This window comes from Rhinoderma darwinii, chromosome 8 (genome assembly GCF_050947455.1).
Source record: "Rhinoderma darwinii isolate aRhiDar2 chromosome 8, aRhiDar2.hap1, whole genome shotgun sequence".
Classification (NCBI taxonomy): Eukaryota; Metazoa; Chordata; class Amphibia; order Anura; family Rhinodermatidae; genus Rhinoderma; species Rhinoderma darwinii.
Window position 1 is genome coordinate 18879072 of NC_134694.1, and position 14793 is coordinate 18893864.

The following is a 14793-nucleotide window of genomic DNA, read 5'->3' on the forward strand; positions in this document are numbered from 1 at the left end:
TTATGACGTTTGTGTTTTCAATCTATGGCACCTTAAAGGGCTTCACCTATTAAATACATTTATAAATGTGATAGCTGGGACCCCCAACAATAACCATAACCGTGGTCCTGAGTCCCCCATTCTTCCTCACCTGCATGACCATGTTGAGGAGGAGTTTGGAAGAAGTGACCATTCAATGTTTATGGGATTGGGGGAAACCGCTGAATGCTAGTTAAGGTGCATATCTCGCTAATATTCCAGTACAAAAAGACTGTCCCTTTAAAAGACCGCAGGAGAACATTTCAAATATCCAAAAGCTGACACGCTTTTCAATGTCAGAGTTTTTGGAAGGAAATACATTTCACAATCCACTCAAGGCAACAGAAACAGTTTTACACTTGAGAAAGTAGTAAAAGTATCGAAAGTACTGAAGTATCAGGTCTTGTCCGTTGGTCAAGTAGTGGCAAAAAAAATAATCTTCAGAAGTTCCCTCTCTCCAGGTACATGGAAATTGAATCAAAACATAGTCTAGAAATTAGTTTAGGAGTGGGGTAAATCCATGCACAAATTTCAGGCCAACAATAACTGAATACAAAAAAAGACTTTCTTTAATAGTACATAGTCTACTTATGGCTTACCTCCCAGTATCTATGATCTCAACAGTTCAAAGCAATGATCCTACCAAACTAGAAAGACCTTATCCCTTGCATAATATTCAGGAATCCAGTCTTTATTCCACAGGGGGAATTCACCAAACACCGGCTGAAGGGTGATGGAAGCGCCTTCCAAACGCCATTGGACAGTGGAAAAGTGGCGCTCTGTTGCGATGCGGGATTGCTTCAGAATTTTTCCAGCGGTCATGTAGGGTGTGTTCTCACAGCGTTGCTATTTGTGGGGATGTCCCCTCGAGGCAGCCACAAGAGAGTGAGATATGCTTCCCCAGACGTAAGGGCTGACTGTAGTAAAGCAACTCCTCATTTGAGGGAAAGTATCACTACAAAAAATATTGGAGTGTTTCACAACTTAAAGTCTGGGCCCACTTCTAAAACTTATGAATGATTGAGCACGTTTTCCAATAACCGCTCCTGCAAAGCACTTGCTTCACCAACCAGGTCACTACTGCTCTGTCCCACACCTCAGAAGTCGACTGGGGGTCTGAAACCGTTACTAGGTCAGCTGCCGCGTCTGAATGGGGCAAACTGGAAAGCTTGGAAACGCTTTGCGGATTCGAAGGAACCATGTATCCTTATAAGAGACCTTTCAGAGCAACCTACACGTCCCAAGGGCAGACCCATGAATACAGGTAGGGACCTGGTAGACCAGCATTAAAGAGTGGCCAGAGATCCTCTCTAGTGAAAGGATGTTCTTCAAGACTTCCACCAATAGAAGAATCCAGCCAGGTAAGGCACCCCCCCATGCACACGACCGTAAAAAAACAGTTTTTGACACATTCACTTTTTCATTGAACGCGGACACCCTTTCCCTAGCGCTACGGATGGGTGTCCGTGGCGTAGAAATGTTCAGAAAATTATGGAACATGTACGTTCTTTTGCATTTTGCGGGCTGTGCTCCCATAATTTGTATGGGAGCACGGCCCAAAAATGCGGGTGGCAGTCGGCGGCCGGCCGTGCCCGCAATCGCGGGCCATGATTGTGGGCACGATCGTGTGCATGGGGCCTAAGAGAAAGCCTTTAAAACCATTCGCAATCAATTACCTTGGACCGTTGAGTCCTGAATATAATTTTTTTAAAAAGGACTAAGTCTTCCATTGAAAAGCTTTCCTTTTCAGAGGAGAATAGCCCACTTCAGGACACGCAAGCTTGGATCCGGTTTGGAAACAAGCCCTAGGTCTGGGGAAGATTTTCCCAGCCTTTACAGAATTAAAAGGCTGGTTAAGTCACTGATTTCCAGTCCGGAAACCAGACGGATCAGTGAGACCTGTCCTCAATGTAAAGCCTCTCAACAGGTTCTTAAAATAAAAAAATAGGTTTCGTTTGGAAAATATTACAAAATCTAAGAGTCCTCTTACAAAAGGATATTTTTCTTTTTAAAAATAGATCTGAATGATGCATTTCACTCTACATTCATAGCCCCCTAAAACCACAGAAAGTTGGACCCGTTCAGGTGTAGAGGTCGAGTGTATCAAAGGAACGTGAGGGTCTTTGGCCTTTCCAAGGCCCCATGTACCTTTTACAAGGGTAATGAAGGCTACCATAACATTTAAGGATAAGATGGCATACTGGTCTTTCACCAGGACAGTGAGATGATAATATCGCAGATAAATATTTATGTCTATCTTTGCAGATACAGGTTTCCATATAAATATAATAAAAGTCGGTGCTGCAGACCACAAATTCATTAATCTGCCTAAACTTTTGTATATCCACAAGGTTTTTCATTTAGGAATTTCAAGTTAGAAAGAGAAAGAGCTAAAAGAAAGAATAAGGGCAGTAGTTTAGACAGGAGTAATCTCCGTATGAGAGTGCATATAACCACTTGTGCTCCTACAATGTGCCGAAAGATAGTTTTGTTTGAAGAGTCTCCTCAGGAAAGGTCACATTTGGAACAATATAAGCTCAATTCCGCAAAGCGTTATGACAGGATTGAGTCAGATTCTGTCTAGAGGTTACTCAGAACAAGCAAACGGCTTAATAAATTAATCATTGAGACACAAAACCCGCAATAGATACAGAGCCATAAGATCTGAGAAAAGTAGTGAGAATAGCCTTAGGCCTAATGCACAGGACCGTGTGTGCCACCTAATTCCCGTCCGTGATCCATGGAAACAAAGGACATGTCCTATCTTTTTAACAGATCGGAGAGTCAGGTCCATTTTCACAGCCCTGATTCATCCGCTAAAGTGAATCGGGTGCCACTCGGATGTCGTGAAAAACGGCCCGAGTGGCACTCGGTCGTGTGCAACTGGCCTTAGTTCTTTTTCTTGGTCCGTTTTACCTGAAGTAAAAAGCATGTAAGCAACAACCTCTCTCATTTATCAAGATATAACCAGAAAAGTATAAGGGTATGTGCACACACAAACTCAAAAACATCTGAAAATACGGAGCTGTTTTAAAGGGAAAACAGCTCCTGATTTTCAGAACTTTTTTAAGCCACTCGCGATTTTTGCTGCATTTTTCGCTGCTTTTTTACGGCCGTTATTGGAGCTGTTTTTCTATAGTCTATGAAAAACGGCTCCAAAAACGGCTGAAGAAGTGACATGTACTTTTTTCTCGCAGCCGGTTTTTTTTACGCGACCGTTTTGAAAAACGGTCACGAAAAAAATGGCCCGTCAGAACCATTTTGCCCATTGAAATCAATGGGCAGATGTTTGAAGGCGTTCTGCTTCCAATTTTTCATCAGTTTTTCGGGTCATTTATGGTCCGAAAAACAGCTGGAAACACTCTGTGAACATACCCTAAAGTTTGACGTGGCTTGAGGTTGGAAATTTTGCTTGGAAATAATATATGGTCAAAATACTGAATTACTAATATCACAAGACACAATATACATTTAATTATATTCTATTATTTCAGGAAAGGTTTTATTTGCACTTTAACCAATTAATGCAGAATGACATAAATGTGTGTCATCGGCGAGATGTAGAAATTGCTGATCACAGGGGCACAATCGCGGCCAATCAGGAGGCGAGTTTTGCTGTGATTGACAGTCACACTCCTGTACTAACGCCCAGGATCGGAAAAAACTCAGATCCTTGTTGCTTAACCTTTTGAAGCACCGTGATCAGTAATGCCAGCACTCCCTTTATCCTGTCCATCAGCCCTGGCAACGCGATTGCCAGGTCTGATTGGGAAATTGTGACAAAACAAACAGACAAATACAAGCCTTGGCTGTTTTTGTTGGCCATATAGACATTAAGTGTAGAAGCAGCGCACACGCGTGACCACTGCTCTATTCAAACTCTTCCTCATTGCAGTCATGCAGAGAGGAGAAATGGGAGCTCAGGCACCCCATTCTAGTCATCATTGGGGTCCCAGCAATCAGACATTTACCACATTCTGTGGATAGGTGATAAATGTCCTTCGTGGGACAAGCCCTTTAAGGGGTTAAAGGTGATTTCAGGTTTAGTGTTAATAAAGCTCGAAGGGGTTTTCCCATCTTGGACATTTATGGCATACCCACAGGATATGCCAAAAAATGTCCGATAGATGCGGGTCCCACCTCTGTGAACCACACCTATCCCTAGAACGGGACCCCCTTAACCCCGTAATACCTTGCTCGGCTCCTGCTACCTCCCGGCCACTTCCTGGTTAGGTGGTCGGGAGTTACGGAAAACAGCCGGGTGCTTGCTGAGCTAGGTGGGACTCGCATCTATCGGACATTTATGGCCTATCCTGTGGATACGCCATAAATGTCCAAGATGGGAAAGCCCCTTTAAATCACTGCATAAATGAAAAATTCTGCAACTTTCTATTATGCTTTGTTTCAATTCCACACTATTTCCAAGATGTTTGCTGTCAGTGAATAAGAACGCTCTTGTTTACACCTAGAGGCAGCAAACCCATAGACACTAAGGGCTCATTCAGACGAGCGTGTATCACGTCTGTGTGACGGCCGTTCATAGAACGGCCGCCACACGGACTCATGTATTTCAATGGGGCTGTTCACGCGACCGTTGTTTCAACGGAGCGTGTGAAGGGTCCGTGAAGAAAATAGGACATATCCGAGGTTGGCCACGTTTGTGTGAATGTAGCTTTTGGGCCTGATCACATCACCCGTTGCCCTTCCATTGAGGGGTTCCGTCTGAGGTTTCCGTTGGGTTAACCCCTCAATGGAAAGGCAAATGAAAACCTAAGCTTCCATTTCCCTCACCATTGGTATCTATGGTGACGGAAACCTAGCTAACCTAGCAGTCGACTGCGCTATTGATTCCATCAAAACGACGGAACCCTGTCACAACGGTGACAGACAGAAACCATTAGCTAGGTTTCCGTCACCATTGAGTTCAATGGTGAGGGAAACGGAGGCTGAGGTTTCCGTTTGCCTTTCCGCTGAGAGGTTAACCCGACGGAAACCTCAAATGAAACCCTTCAGCGGACACAGACGATGATGTGAAAGTCCTGGCTCTGAGCTGAGAAGTGGATACAAATGTATCCAGTCTAGACAATCCTGAGCAAAATACATCATGAGCACAAATATTTGTTTCTTTGCTACAATGTATTGGTTCTGCATTCCAAGTTGTTTAGCTCCCAGTGCTTTGCCTAGAATAGATACATTTGTATCCACTTCACACAGAAATCAGGACTAGATATCCACTGTTTGCTGCCTGTGTATGTAAACAAGTGTTTGCATTCACTGACAGCTAACAAAGAATTTGAAAGTGGTGAGGAAGTGCAATTATTTTAGAAAGTAGTAGAACTTTTAATTTATACATATTATATTATTAAGCATTATTTACATAAAACCAGAAAAAAAAAAACCTTTAAGACAAGCCAGTGCTGTTCCAAAGATGTATTTCTGACCATGATGTTTACCTATGGAGTTACTATTGGAAGAAGTCACGTTAAGATGATGCCAAATTTACCCTGGAACAATTCAGCTCTTGATTCTGATAAAAATGTGGTCTGTAAACTATGACTGTTCTGCCAACCATTCACAAGTGTTTGCCGGGAGACTGTTATGGTCAGTACGAAAGAAGGTGTTTGCCTTAAAGGACCTTGTGTCCCCCGTGCATGCATTTAAAGGGATTTTCAGGGTTGTTTTTATTGCACAGGGCCCAAGGCGGACATGGATGGCATTTCCCGTGAAATGAGTTCTGCACATAAAGTTACAAAGGAAACACATTGACTAGGCAAAGATGCAATATGGGAGGGGGCACAAACATTCTAAAGCGACTAGAGCCCCTGGCCCTTTCTGTCGGCCCCTACCAGTGATTTTGGAGAGGACGGTGTTCAGATGTTGCTTTAAATTGTTCCACCCATATGAAAGGGTAATGGTAATTTCATTATCACGCCAGCATGGTATTGCCCATATGCCTGTGGCAAGAGAAGGCAATGCTTATCTGCAATACTGCTTTTGACTTTACAGAGTCGCTAAGGAAAGAACGCTGTATGCAATAACCTCTTAAGGGGGTTTTACACAGGACGATTATCGGGCAGACGAGCGTTAATAGAACCTGTGTAAACAAGGGAACGATGAGCAGATGAACGAGCAAACGCTCTATCATCTGCTGGTCGTATCGTTTTAAAACAGTTAAATATTATCGTTGTCGGCAGCACATCTCCCTGTGTAAACAGGGCGACGCGCTGCCGACATGATAATAATGGATGGGGACGAGCGATCGGAGTATCGACCGCTCATCCCCATCCATAGCTCCGTGTGACAGGAGCAAGCAAGCGCCAATCAACGATGTCTCGTTGATCGGCGCTCGCTGTACCGGCTGCTTATCGGCCGGTTTAAAAGAGCCTTTAGTCTCCCTCTAGTGGTGGCTGCATGTAGTCAGCATTTTATGTTTATGCAGGGGATTTGGAGCACTGTATCAGAAAAACAGAGATCCAACTATTATAAAGATATATTAAGAAATAAATCAACACAGAATTTTAGACCTAAGGGTATGTTCAAACATAGTGACCAAAACGTCTGAAAATACGGAGCTGTTTTCAGGCGAAAACAGCTCCTGATTTTCAGACATTTTTGTAGCAACTAAAAATCGGTATATTAGAAATTAAATTTGAGACATTTTAATGGACAGAAAATCTTGCCAGTTAATTCAACGGTCAAGCTGCTGGTGGTAACAAACCCTTTTCACATAAAGCAGGTGCTTGCAATACAATGTTCTATTGCCCTGACATGCTAAGTGTCCTCATAGGGTCAGCACTAATCCTTTATTTATTTTTCTGTTGCATAGGTTTCCAGGTAAATACTGTAGCCTTATACTTTCCAAATAAATAAGCTATAAAGGCCCAAACGCACAGGATTTAACTCATTCTAAAGTATTGAGGCATTATTTGGACATGAACTTTTAGGCTATGTGCACACAGGGTAGATACGCTGCGTAAAAGCAGAGTGTATCCGCCCTAGGCGCCGCAGGGAATTCCAGATGAAAAACCACACCAAATTGTGGTGCAGTTTTTCGGCCTGGTATGTCCGCTGTGGAAAACTGCACATAAAAAAAAAGAGGAAAAGCACACACTTAGGCCTTATTCACACGGACGTGTCCGCTTTGCGCGTGCAAAAAATGCTGCGTTTTGCGCGCGCAAAAGGTCCGTGTGGCATCAGCATATGGTGCGTGGCTGCGTGATTTTTGCGCAGCCGGCATCATTATGACACTCTGGTTTTATGTCTGCTTTCATTCATTTATTTTACTACTGTAGCGTGAATCACGCGCGGCACCCGGAAGTGCTTCCGTGTGCCGTGCGCGATTTGCACGCACCCATTGACTTCAATGGGTGCGTGCTGTGCGAAACACGGGCAAGTATAGGACATGTCGTGAGTTTTGCGCAGTGCACATTGCTGCGTGAAATTCACTGACAGTCTGAACGGCCCCATTCACTAACATAGGTCCGTGCGACCGATTTTCACGCGCGTATCACGGACGTATAACACATTAGTGTGAATAAGGCCTTACCCTCTGACATCCTGCAGCCCGGCCTCCTGTGATGACGTTTTATCCCATGTGACCAATGCAGCCTGTTTTTCTGGGTAAGATTATTTTTTTTTCTGAGTTGCCTTTTTTTTTTTGTGGCAAAATCGCAGCTTTTCTCCCGAAAAAACCCGCAACATCTGCTATTTGTTGAAGGTTTTACCTCCCCATTGAACTCAATGGGGAAAACCCGCAACAAAAATCAATGATTACGAAAATACAATTGACATGCTACGGATTATAAAGAAATGCACCGCAGGTCAATTTCTAAGCGATTTTTTCCCCGCCTATTATTTGCGCAGCGTGTGGATGAGATTTGTTCAAATATCATCCCCTCTGCTGCTACTGTATTCTGCTGCGGATTTTCTAAAACAAAATCCGTTGCAGAAAATCTACAGTATTTACGCTACGTGTGGATTGTTTATTTTTTTACCACAAACGGGACGCACAACAAATTTGCAGTAAGATTTGTGACTTTTCGCATTTGAAAAGTGACGAAGAAAGTGTGTGGTCTCCAAGGAGATGTAGTTTAAGTCAAATTTACTAAATTAAATCAGCGAAGATGACACAAATCTATACCTGCGCATAGCTCAATACCTTCATAATACAGCATTTATTGGAACATGCCACAATTTTCTTTCTCTCATGGATCGGTAAAAAAATAAATGAAAAAAAAATTACTTCCCTATAAAATCAGAAGCATGCGTAAGTACAATAAAGCAGTCATATCTGCCATATACATATACAGATTGGCTCTTTTACACAGGCTGATGATCGGCTGAACAAGCAAAATTTCGAACGTTCGTTCCCGATCATTGGCCCCTGTAAATATGGCAGCGATCAACGGGTCAGATCTTTTAGGGCTCGTCCATGTGCGGACGGAAAAACCGCAACAGAATACAGTAGCAGCATACTGGATGAGATTTAACAAATCCTATCCACACGCTGCATAAAAATTCAGAGCCGAAATAGACCAGCGGTGCGTAATTTTCGGACCACAGCATGTCAATTCCTGCTGCGGAAAGTGGACAGAATTGCTGCGTTTTTTAGAGGAGATGTCACCATCTCCCAACATTATGAAAACAATTTACACACCATTTTCTGCCATATTAAACCGGTGCGTTTTTGCCGCAGCGGAAAGTTTGCAACTTTCAACAGAATTGCTGCAGAAATTTTCTGCAGCAATTCTGTTGTGTGTGGACAAGCCCTTATGCTGCCTAAAAAACATTCTGTGTCAACAGCACATCTACCCGTGTAAACAAGGGATGTGCTTTCCTTCTGTACCCCTGACTGAAAAAGTTAAACATTTTCAATAAAAAACAGCCATATTAAACGATAGTTGTCTACACTTGATTTAATATCTATGTAATACTTGGAGTAATTGTTGGCCTGCGTACCTATCAATCGCCTGTGATTATTTACATTTCCGTTAATAAAAACACATTTTGGGAAAAAAACACAAAATAAAAAAAAACTATAGCTTGTCCCCATACTCATGATTACTGCTCCCTATATGTAAATGGAGAAAACAAGCACCAGTTGACGTGCTATTATCAGCAAATAGTTCTCATTAGTGGCCGTGTAATGGAACTCTTAGGGGTAGTTCACACGGAAACCACATCGGAAACAGCGCCAAAAAACTCCCGAAACGGTTTTTCCCTGCGAGAGGACATGCCCTATCTTCGGGCGCTGTAAGAGCCATTTAGATGAATGAGATATCAGAAATTTCTGCAAGAACTCTGCTGCGTGTAAATAAGCCCTCATAGTCCCAATAGATTTTTTTATTGTCCTCTGACAAATTCATTGTTAAAAAAAGACCTGACAATAAGGCCGGATTCACACGAGCGTGGTGTGCGTTTTGCGCGCGTAAAAAAAGCGCGTTTTGCACGCGCAAAAGGTCCTCAAAAGCTCCGTGTGTCATCATCATATGATGCGTGGCTGCGTGATTTTCGCGCAGCCGCCATCATTATGACACTCTGTTTTTATGTTTGTAAACAGAAAATCACGTGGTGCTTTTCTGTTTTAATTCATAGTTTTTACTGTAGCGCGGCACACGGAAGTGCGTCCGTGTGCGGTTTTCACGCACCCATTGACTTCAATGGGTGCGTGATGCGCGAAAAACGGGCAAATATAGGACATGTCGTGAGTTTTACGCAGCGGACATACGCTGCGTGAAATCACTGACAGTCTGAACGGCCCCATTGACTAACATAGGTCCGTGCGACGCGCGTGAAAATCACGCGCGTAGCACGGACGTATTATACGTTCGTCTGAATAAGCCCTTATGGTAATCTAAAATCAAACATGACCTGGACTGTCAAGATGGAGAATGCAATTTTTAATGAGTGACAGTGGCACGTGTATAGGGTTGTCCCAACCCTTCCACGATGGCAGATGTTGGGTGGAAAGAAGGATCGGGTATGTTGGATCCTTTCTTTTCATGGGCAATAAGCTGCTGCCAAAGCTGTCTGGTAGCTGCTTGTTCCCCTTTTCCCGTGAAGTACATACGCACGCTCTGCTGGGTGCAAGTGTATGGCGGGTCGGAAGGAATTGCTGTAGACTAAAGGAGTGTTCGTCCGACAGCTATCAAAGGTGTATGGCCTCCTTCACTGTGGATTGTTATAGGCTCTATGATTATATTATTATTATTACCTTCTGCACAGCTCGGAATTTATGCCACAAACCCCATCCACATGGTTTATTTTTTTTTAACATAGTGACCTTTACCCCTGTGCAGATCTGATTTCTGGGCCAGCAGGTTTCATTATCTCTACAGTGCCTGCAAGTTTGCCAATGGCAGTAAAGGTGTTAAAGTTTTTGTTTGATGCATTTTAGTTGAAAGACACCTCCCCTCATCTAGTCCTTCTAGTCCTCCTCCTCCCCCTCCACTCAAATGCTCAAGAAGCAGGAACCCAGTAAATGTGAATTCCGAATCCTCCTACAATCACTTTCCAGGTTTCATAAAGTCTTGGGATCCAGGCACAAGGTATGTACTGAGATGTATGACAGCCCTGGCACGGTATAGCTGCTATAATATACTGCTGGAGCGTTTCAGTGTTGCATTTTTAGTTTATTCAATGGATACAAACTAACCCCAGGTCAAAGGTAATTCTGAGTTTTGGATCCACATAGGAGTAATTATCCAAACTTGGATACAGTTTTTTCAGGATGAGACTCTTTAGATTTAGTGTGAGGATATTCACACAAGAATGAGCTTCACTGTGTAAAAAATAACTATAAATAAATATATTCCAACAGGGTCGTCCACGAAGACAGAAAATGTGCTGTTAATGTGAAATCTGTGCTGCATTTTGATTATCCAAGCAGTGTGTGTGTGTGTGTGTGTGTGTGTGTATATATATATATATATTACACACACTATGTCAGGTGTGATAAAGGGTTGTAGCATTGGAATTGGCAAGGTATAGAAAGGCATAACGGAAAACACTTTTATATTGCAGATCAGATGATCTCAGGAATAACCTGCTGATTGGAGCCACTTAGAAAATGTTCTTTTTTTCCCCTACTATGCCGGTATAGGAAAGGTTAATACCAAGGTTTTTCTCCTTTTAACAATAGAAGTCGGTGGTCCATCAGTCTCCTATGAGATAACTATAATAATTGGGGACCCCATTTCTATCTGCCTAAATGGGTCATATATATGTATCACATTCAGAGTGGGCGCTGGAAACGTGCAGGTCCCTGATTGAGATCAATGGATGCTGTGGACACCCTTTCATTTTCATTGGGTCCTTTCATTTCTGCTGCAGGGAAATTGAGCAGACAGCCCATTCTAAATGGCCAGCGGTGAAAACGTTCTAGTTACCACGTGTGAGAATTTAAATTGGGGCTCATGCACGTTGCTGTACTATGGCACCATACAATAATGTAATACTGCACCCGTAAAAGTCTACAGGGCCAAACTATCTCCCATTTTTTTTTTTTTTTTTATATGGTGTTTTTTTCTGTCAGATTTATATAGTGGTATAATGTGCTCCATCTGATGCTGTATTATGGAGGTTTTCATAGGTATGTCATAGTTACTGTATTACGCTGTACAGGCTCCATGAACACAATGCATGATGCCTTAGTAGAATAGTTTAAATTACACAATCGTGGTTTAAACTATGAGTATTGTTTAGTGATAAGTTACATTTTATCAGGTTTCCTTGTCTACAATACTATGTACAAAACAAAGACGTTCTTGTTTTCCTGAGCAATCCAGCGGAATGTACGGCCTGTTATCCAAAGCTTAAGTACTACACTGGAGGCAGAGATTACATGTTCCCAACCTTTCTAGTGTTGTCATACCGTACACCTACCTACAGAAATTTAATATGAGCCTTTATGTCGTGACACAATTACACAGCCATTTCTTTAAATCCCCCAGACCCCCACTGCACATGTTCTGCGGCTAGTACGAGATCTTCTTCATTCACACATTTACCTATTTTTGCTGCTGGGATTTTGAAATGTATAATCTTGTGCTAAAGTGAAATCGATACGAAAGTGTCTCATTAATGACACCTCCCAGTAGTTCTATTGCTACACAAATAGTGACATTTAATATCCCCTAGTCAAATCTGTGCTTAAGGGAGTATTCCTGGAATCGAGAATTATTACCTATGCACAGAATCGGTGATAAATGTCTGATCACTCAGGGCACCAGCGAACGGGAGTCCCAAAACCCCTGTTCATCCATACTGTGTGACCGCAGTGAGGAGGACATTGAATGGAGCTGTTGTCAAGCATGCACACTGCTGCTCCATTCAATGTCTATGGGAATGACGGAAACAGCAGAGTACAGCACTTGGCTGTTTCCGTCAGTCCCATAGACATTAAATGGAGTGGTGGCATACGTGCTCCTTTCAAAGTCCTCTTCACTGAAGTCGAGCAGTGAAGAGGAAAGGGTGGTGCAGGTCCCCCATTATTACAACCAGTAGGGTCCCAGCAATCAGACATCTATCACCTACTCTGTATTCAAGCTCCTCATCACTTGCAGGAGGTGCAGTGAGGAAGATCCAGGGGTTTGGGACCCCTGTTCCAAGCTAATAATAAAAAAAAAATAATACAGTAAAGTATCTATATGTGACCGAATGCTTACCAGGCGATGCCATAATAGCCTACAAGTAGTTATTTTTCGTTATCGCACCCAGTTCTGTACAGAACTATTGTTTTAAACTTTGCTAGTGCTCACTGTGGGCAGGATTACAATGTAAAGGACTACAGTTCCCATAATTCCCCTCCCCTCTCACACATTGCAGATATGTTTTTACAGCTGCCTGTGTGCCCCTCTGTTACAATGTGTAAAGTAGTGCTGTAATTACTCAGCCTGCTACAGAGACACAGCTCTGCTGCTATACTCTGTACTATCTGCTTCCCAGCATGTGACATACAATACCTACCAAAACAGGGTTGGGGGGGGGGGAGCAGGGTGCAATGGAGGTCAGAGGCATGTGCTGCGTGTAGCCCTGTTCTACAGGGAGAGATGGGAGATAACCAGTGTTCAGGACGTCACACAAGCAGGAGATAAAAACCAGCTGCATGGTCATGCGACTGCATGTAAGGAGTCTCACACACAAGCGTGTTCGGTCCGTGATATACGGTCCGTACGTCGGCCGCATTTCCCGAACCGAACATACTGCAGGGAACCGGGATCCTAGCATCATAGTTATCTATGACGCTAGGAGTCCCTGCCTCGCTGCCGGACAACTGTCCCGTACTGAAAACATGATTACAGTATGGGACAGTTGTCCCGCAGTGAGGCAGGGACTCCTAGCGTCATACATAACTGCTAGTAGCCCGGCTCCCTGCAGTGTGTTCGGTCCGGGACTTGCGGCCGAAATACGTTCCGTCCATTACGGACCGTACATGCTCGTGTGAACCCAGCCTTATAGGTCAATGCTAGATTCACAGCCAGACTACTCATTACTGCTGTATAATGCTCCTGCAGCTTTATATATGTGATCGAGAGAAAGCAGGATTCTCCTAATCTATGTATGCCTATGTATAGAAGATAGGATAGCAGTTAGGCCCCACCCACTAGCTCAGAGAAAACTGAAATAGAGGGCGCCTGCAGAGGGGAAAACTGCTAAATAATGCAAAATATAAATCAATAATGGCCAGAAATATTGTTATTCCTCATGTGCACACACATGACAGCTTATTCTGAAAAGTCACCTTAAAAATTAGGTACATTTCAATACTTTCTGTATTATAGACATTTATTTTTATAAAGTCTTCTTTACAGTATGATAGTGACCAATGTTTATGAAAATTAAATAATGAAATATTTAAATAAATAATTAAAAAAATGTAAAAGTAATGTGCGTCAGCCACATGAGCGTATTACAGGTCCATATAATTTTCGAGTTGTACGGAGTTGCAATATGGTACCCTTAGAGGTGTATAGGGGCCTTACAGATTCCATATTAATCACTCCCTAATAAGTGTGCCTCCATATACACAGCTTTACACTGTGCATCATGCCTTAGACCTGTGGTTGAAAATGTAATGAGACTGCAAATTCTTCATTAAATATCCATACGACATCCATAGTGTTAAGCTAATTGGCCAAATGGGTCTGTGACACATGTAGATGCTGCTTACCGCTGGAACTGCAAACACATTAAGTCTGGTGCAGTAGTGCCAGAACAATGATGCCACCCTAACTAGTGTTGCCATGCCACAAACTTTTTAAAGGGGTTGTCTGGCTTCTGACAACTGATGACCTATCCACCAGATGGGTCATCGGTGCAGGTCTGACACCCGGGCCTCACACCGATAAGCCGCTCTGGTGGCCTGCGGGCACCAGATGTTGTTGCGCATAATGCTATTGACGGAGCCCGGAAGCAGTTGGCTCTGACCATTGCATAGTGTCCGTGCTACAGAACTGCAGGTCCGCTCCTATTCACTTGAATAGTAGCAGAGCAGCAGTACTGCAGCTCGGCCGCTATTCCGTCGCAGGAGCTAACTGCTTCTGGCATGTACGTCCGGTGCACGGAGGCAGTGGCGCAGCTGTTCTGTGGGGGGCTCGGGTGTCTGAACCCCACAGATCATGTACTTTTGACCTATCCAGTGGATAGGTCATCAGTTGTCAGAACCTGGAAAACCCCTTTAAATGTTTTTGTTCTGACAATAGACTTTTATCACGTCAATCCAATATGACAGATCTTGTAGGGTTTTTGTGACTCCCACTGATTGCGATTTTTGAT

The 14793-nt window shown here is 43.2% G+C and overlaps 1 protein-coding gene across 1 annotated transcript in view; it reads left to right on the forward strand.

The window, feature by feature from the left end:
* The first annotated feature begins 10482 nt into the window (after positions 1-10482).
* The window catches only part of LOC142659356 (ras-related protein Rab-7a-like), a 38807-nt gene continuing 34496 nt past the window's right edge, over positions 10483-14793 (forward strand). Inside the window, exon 1 of the mRNA XM_075835428.1 lies at positions 10483-10565. The gene's annotated coding sequence lies outside the window, so the exon portion shown is untranslated. The remainder of the gene's footprint in view (positions 10566-14793) is intronic.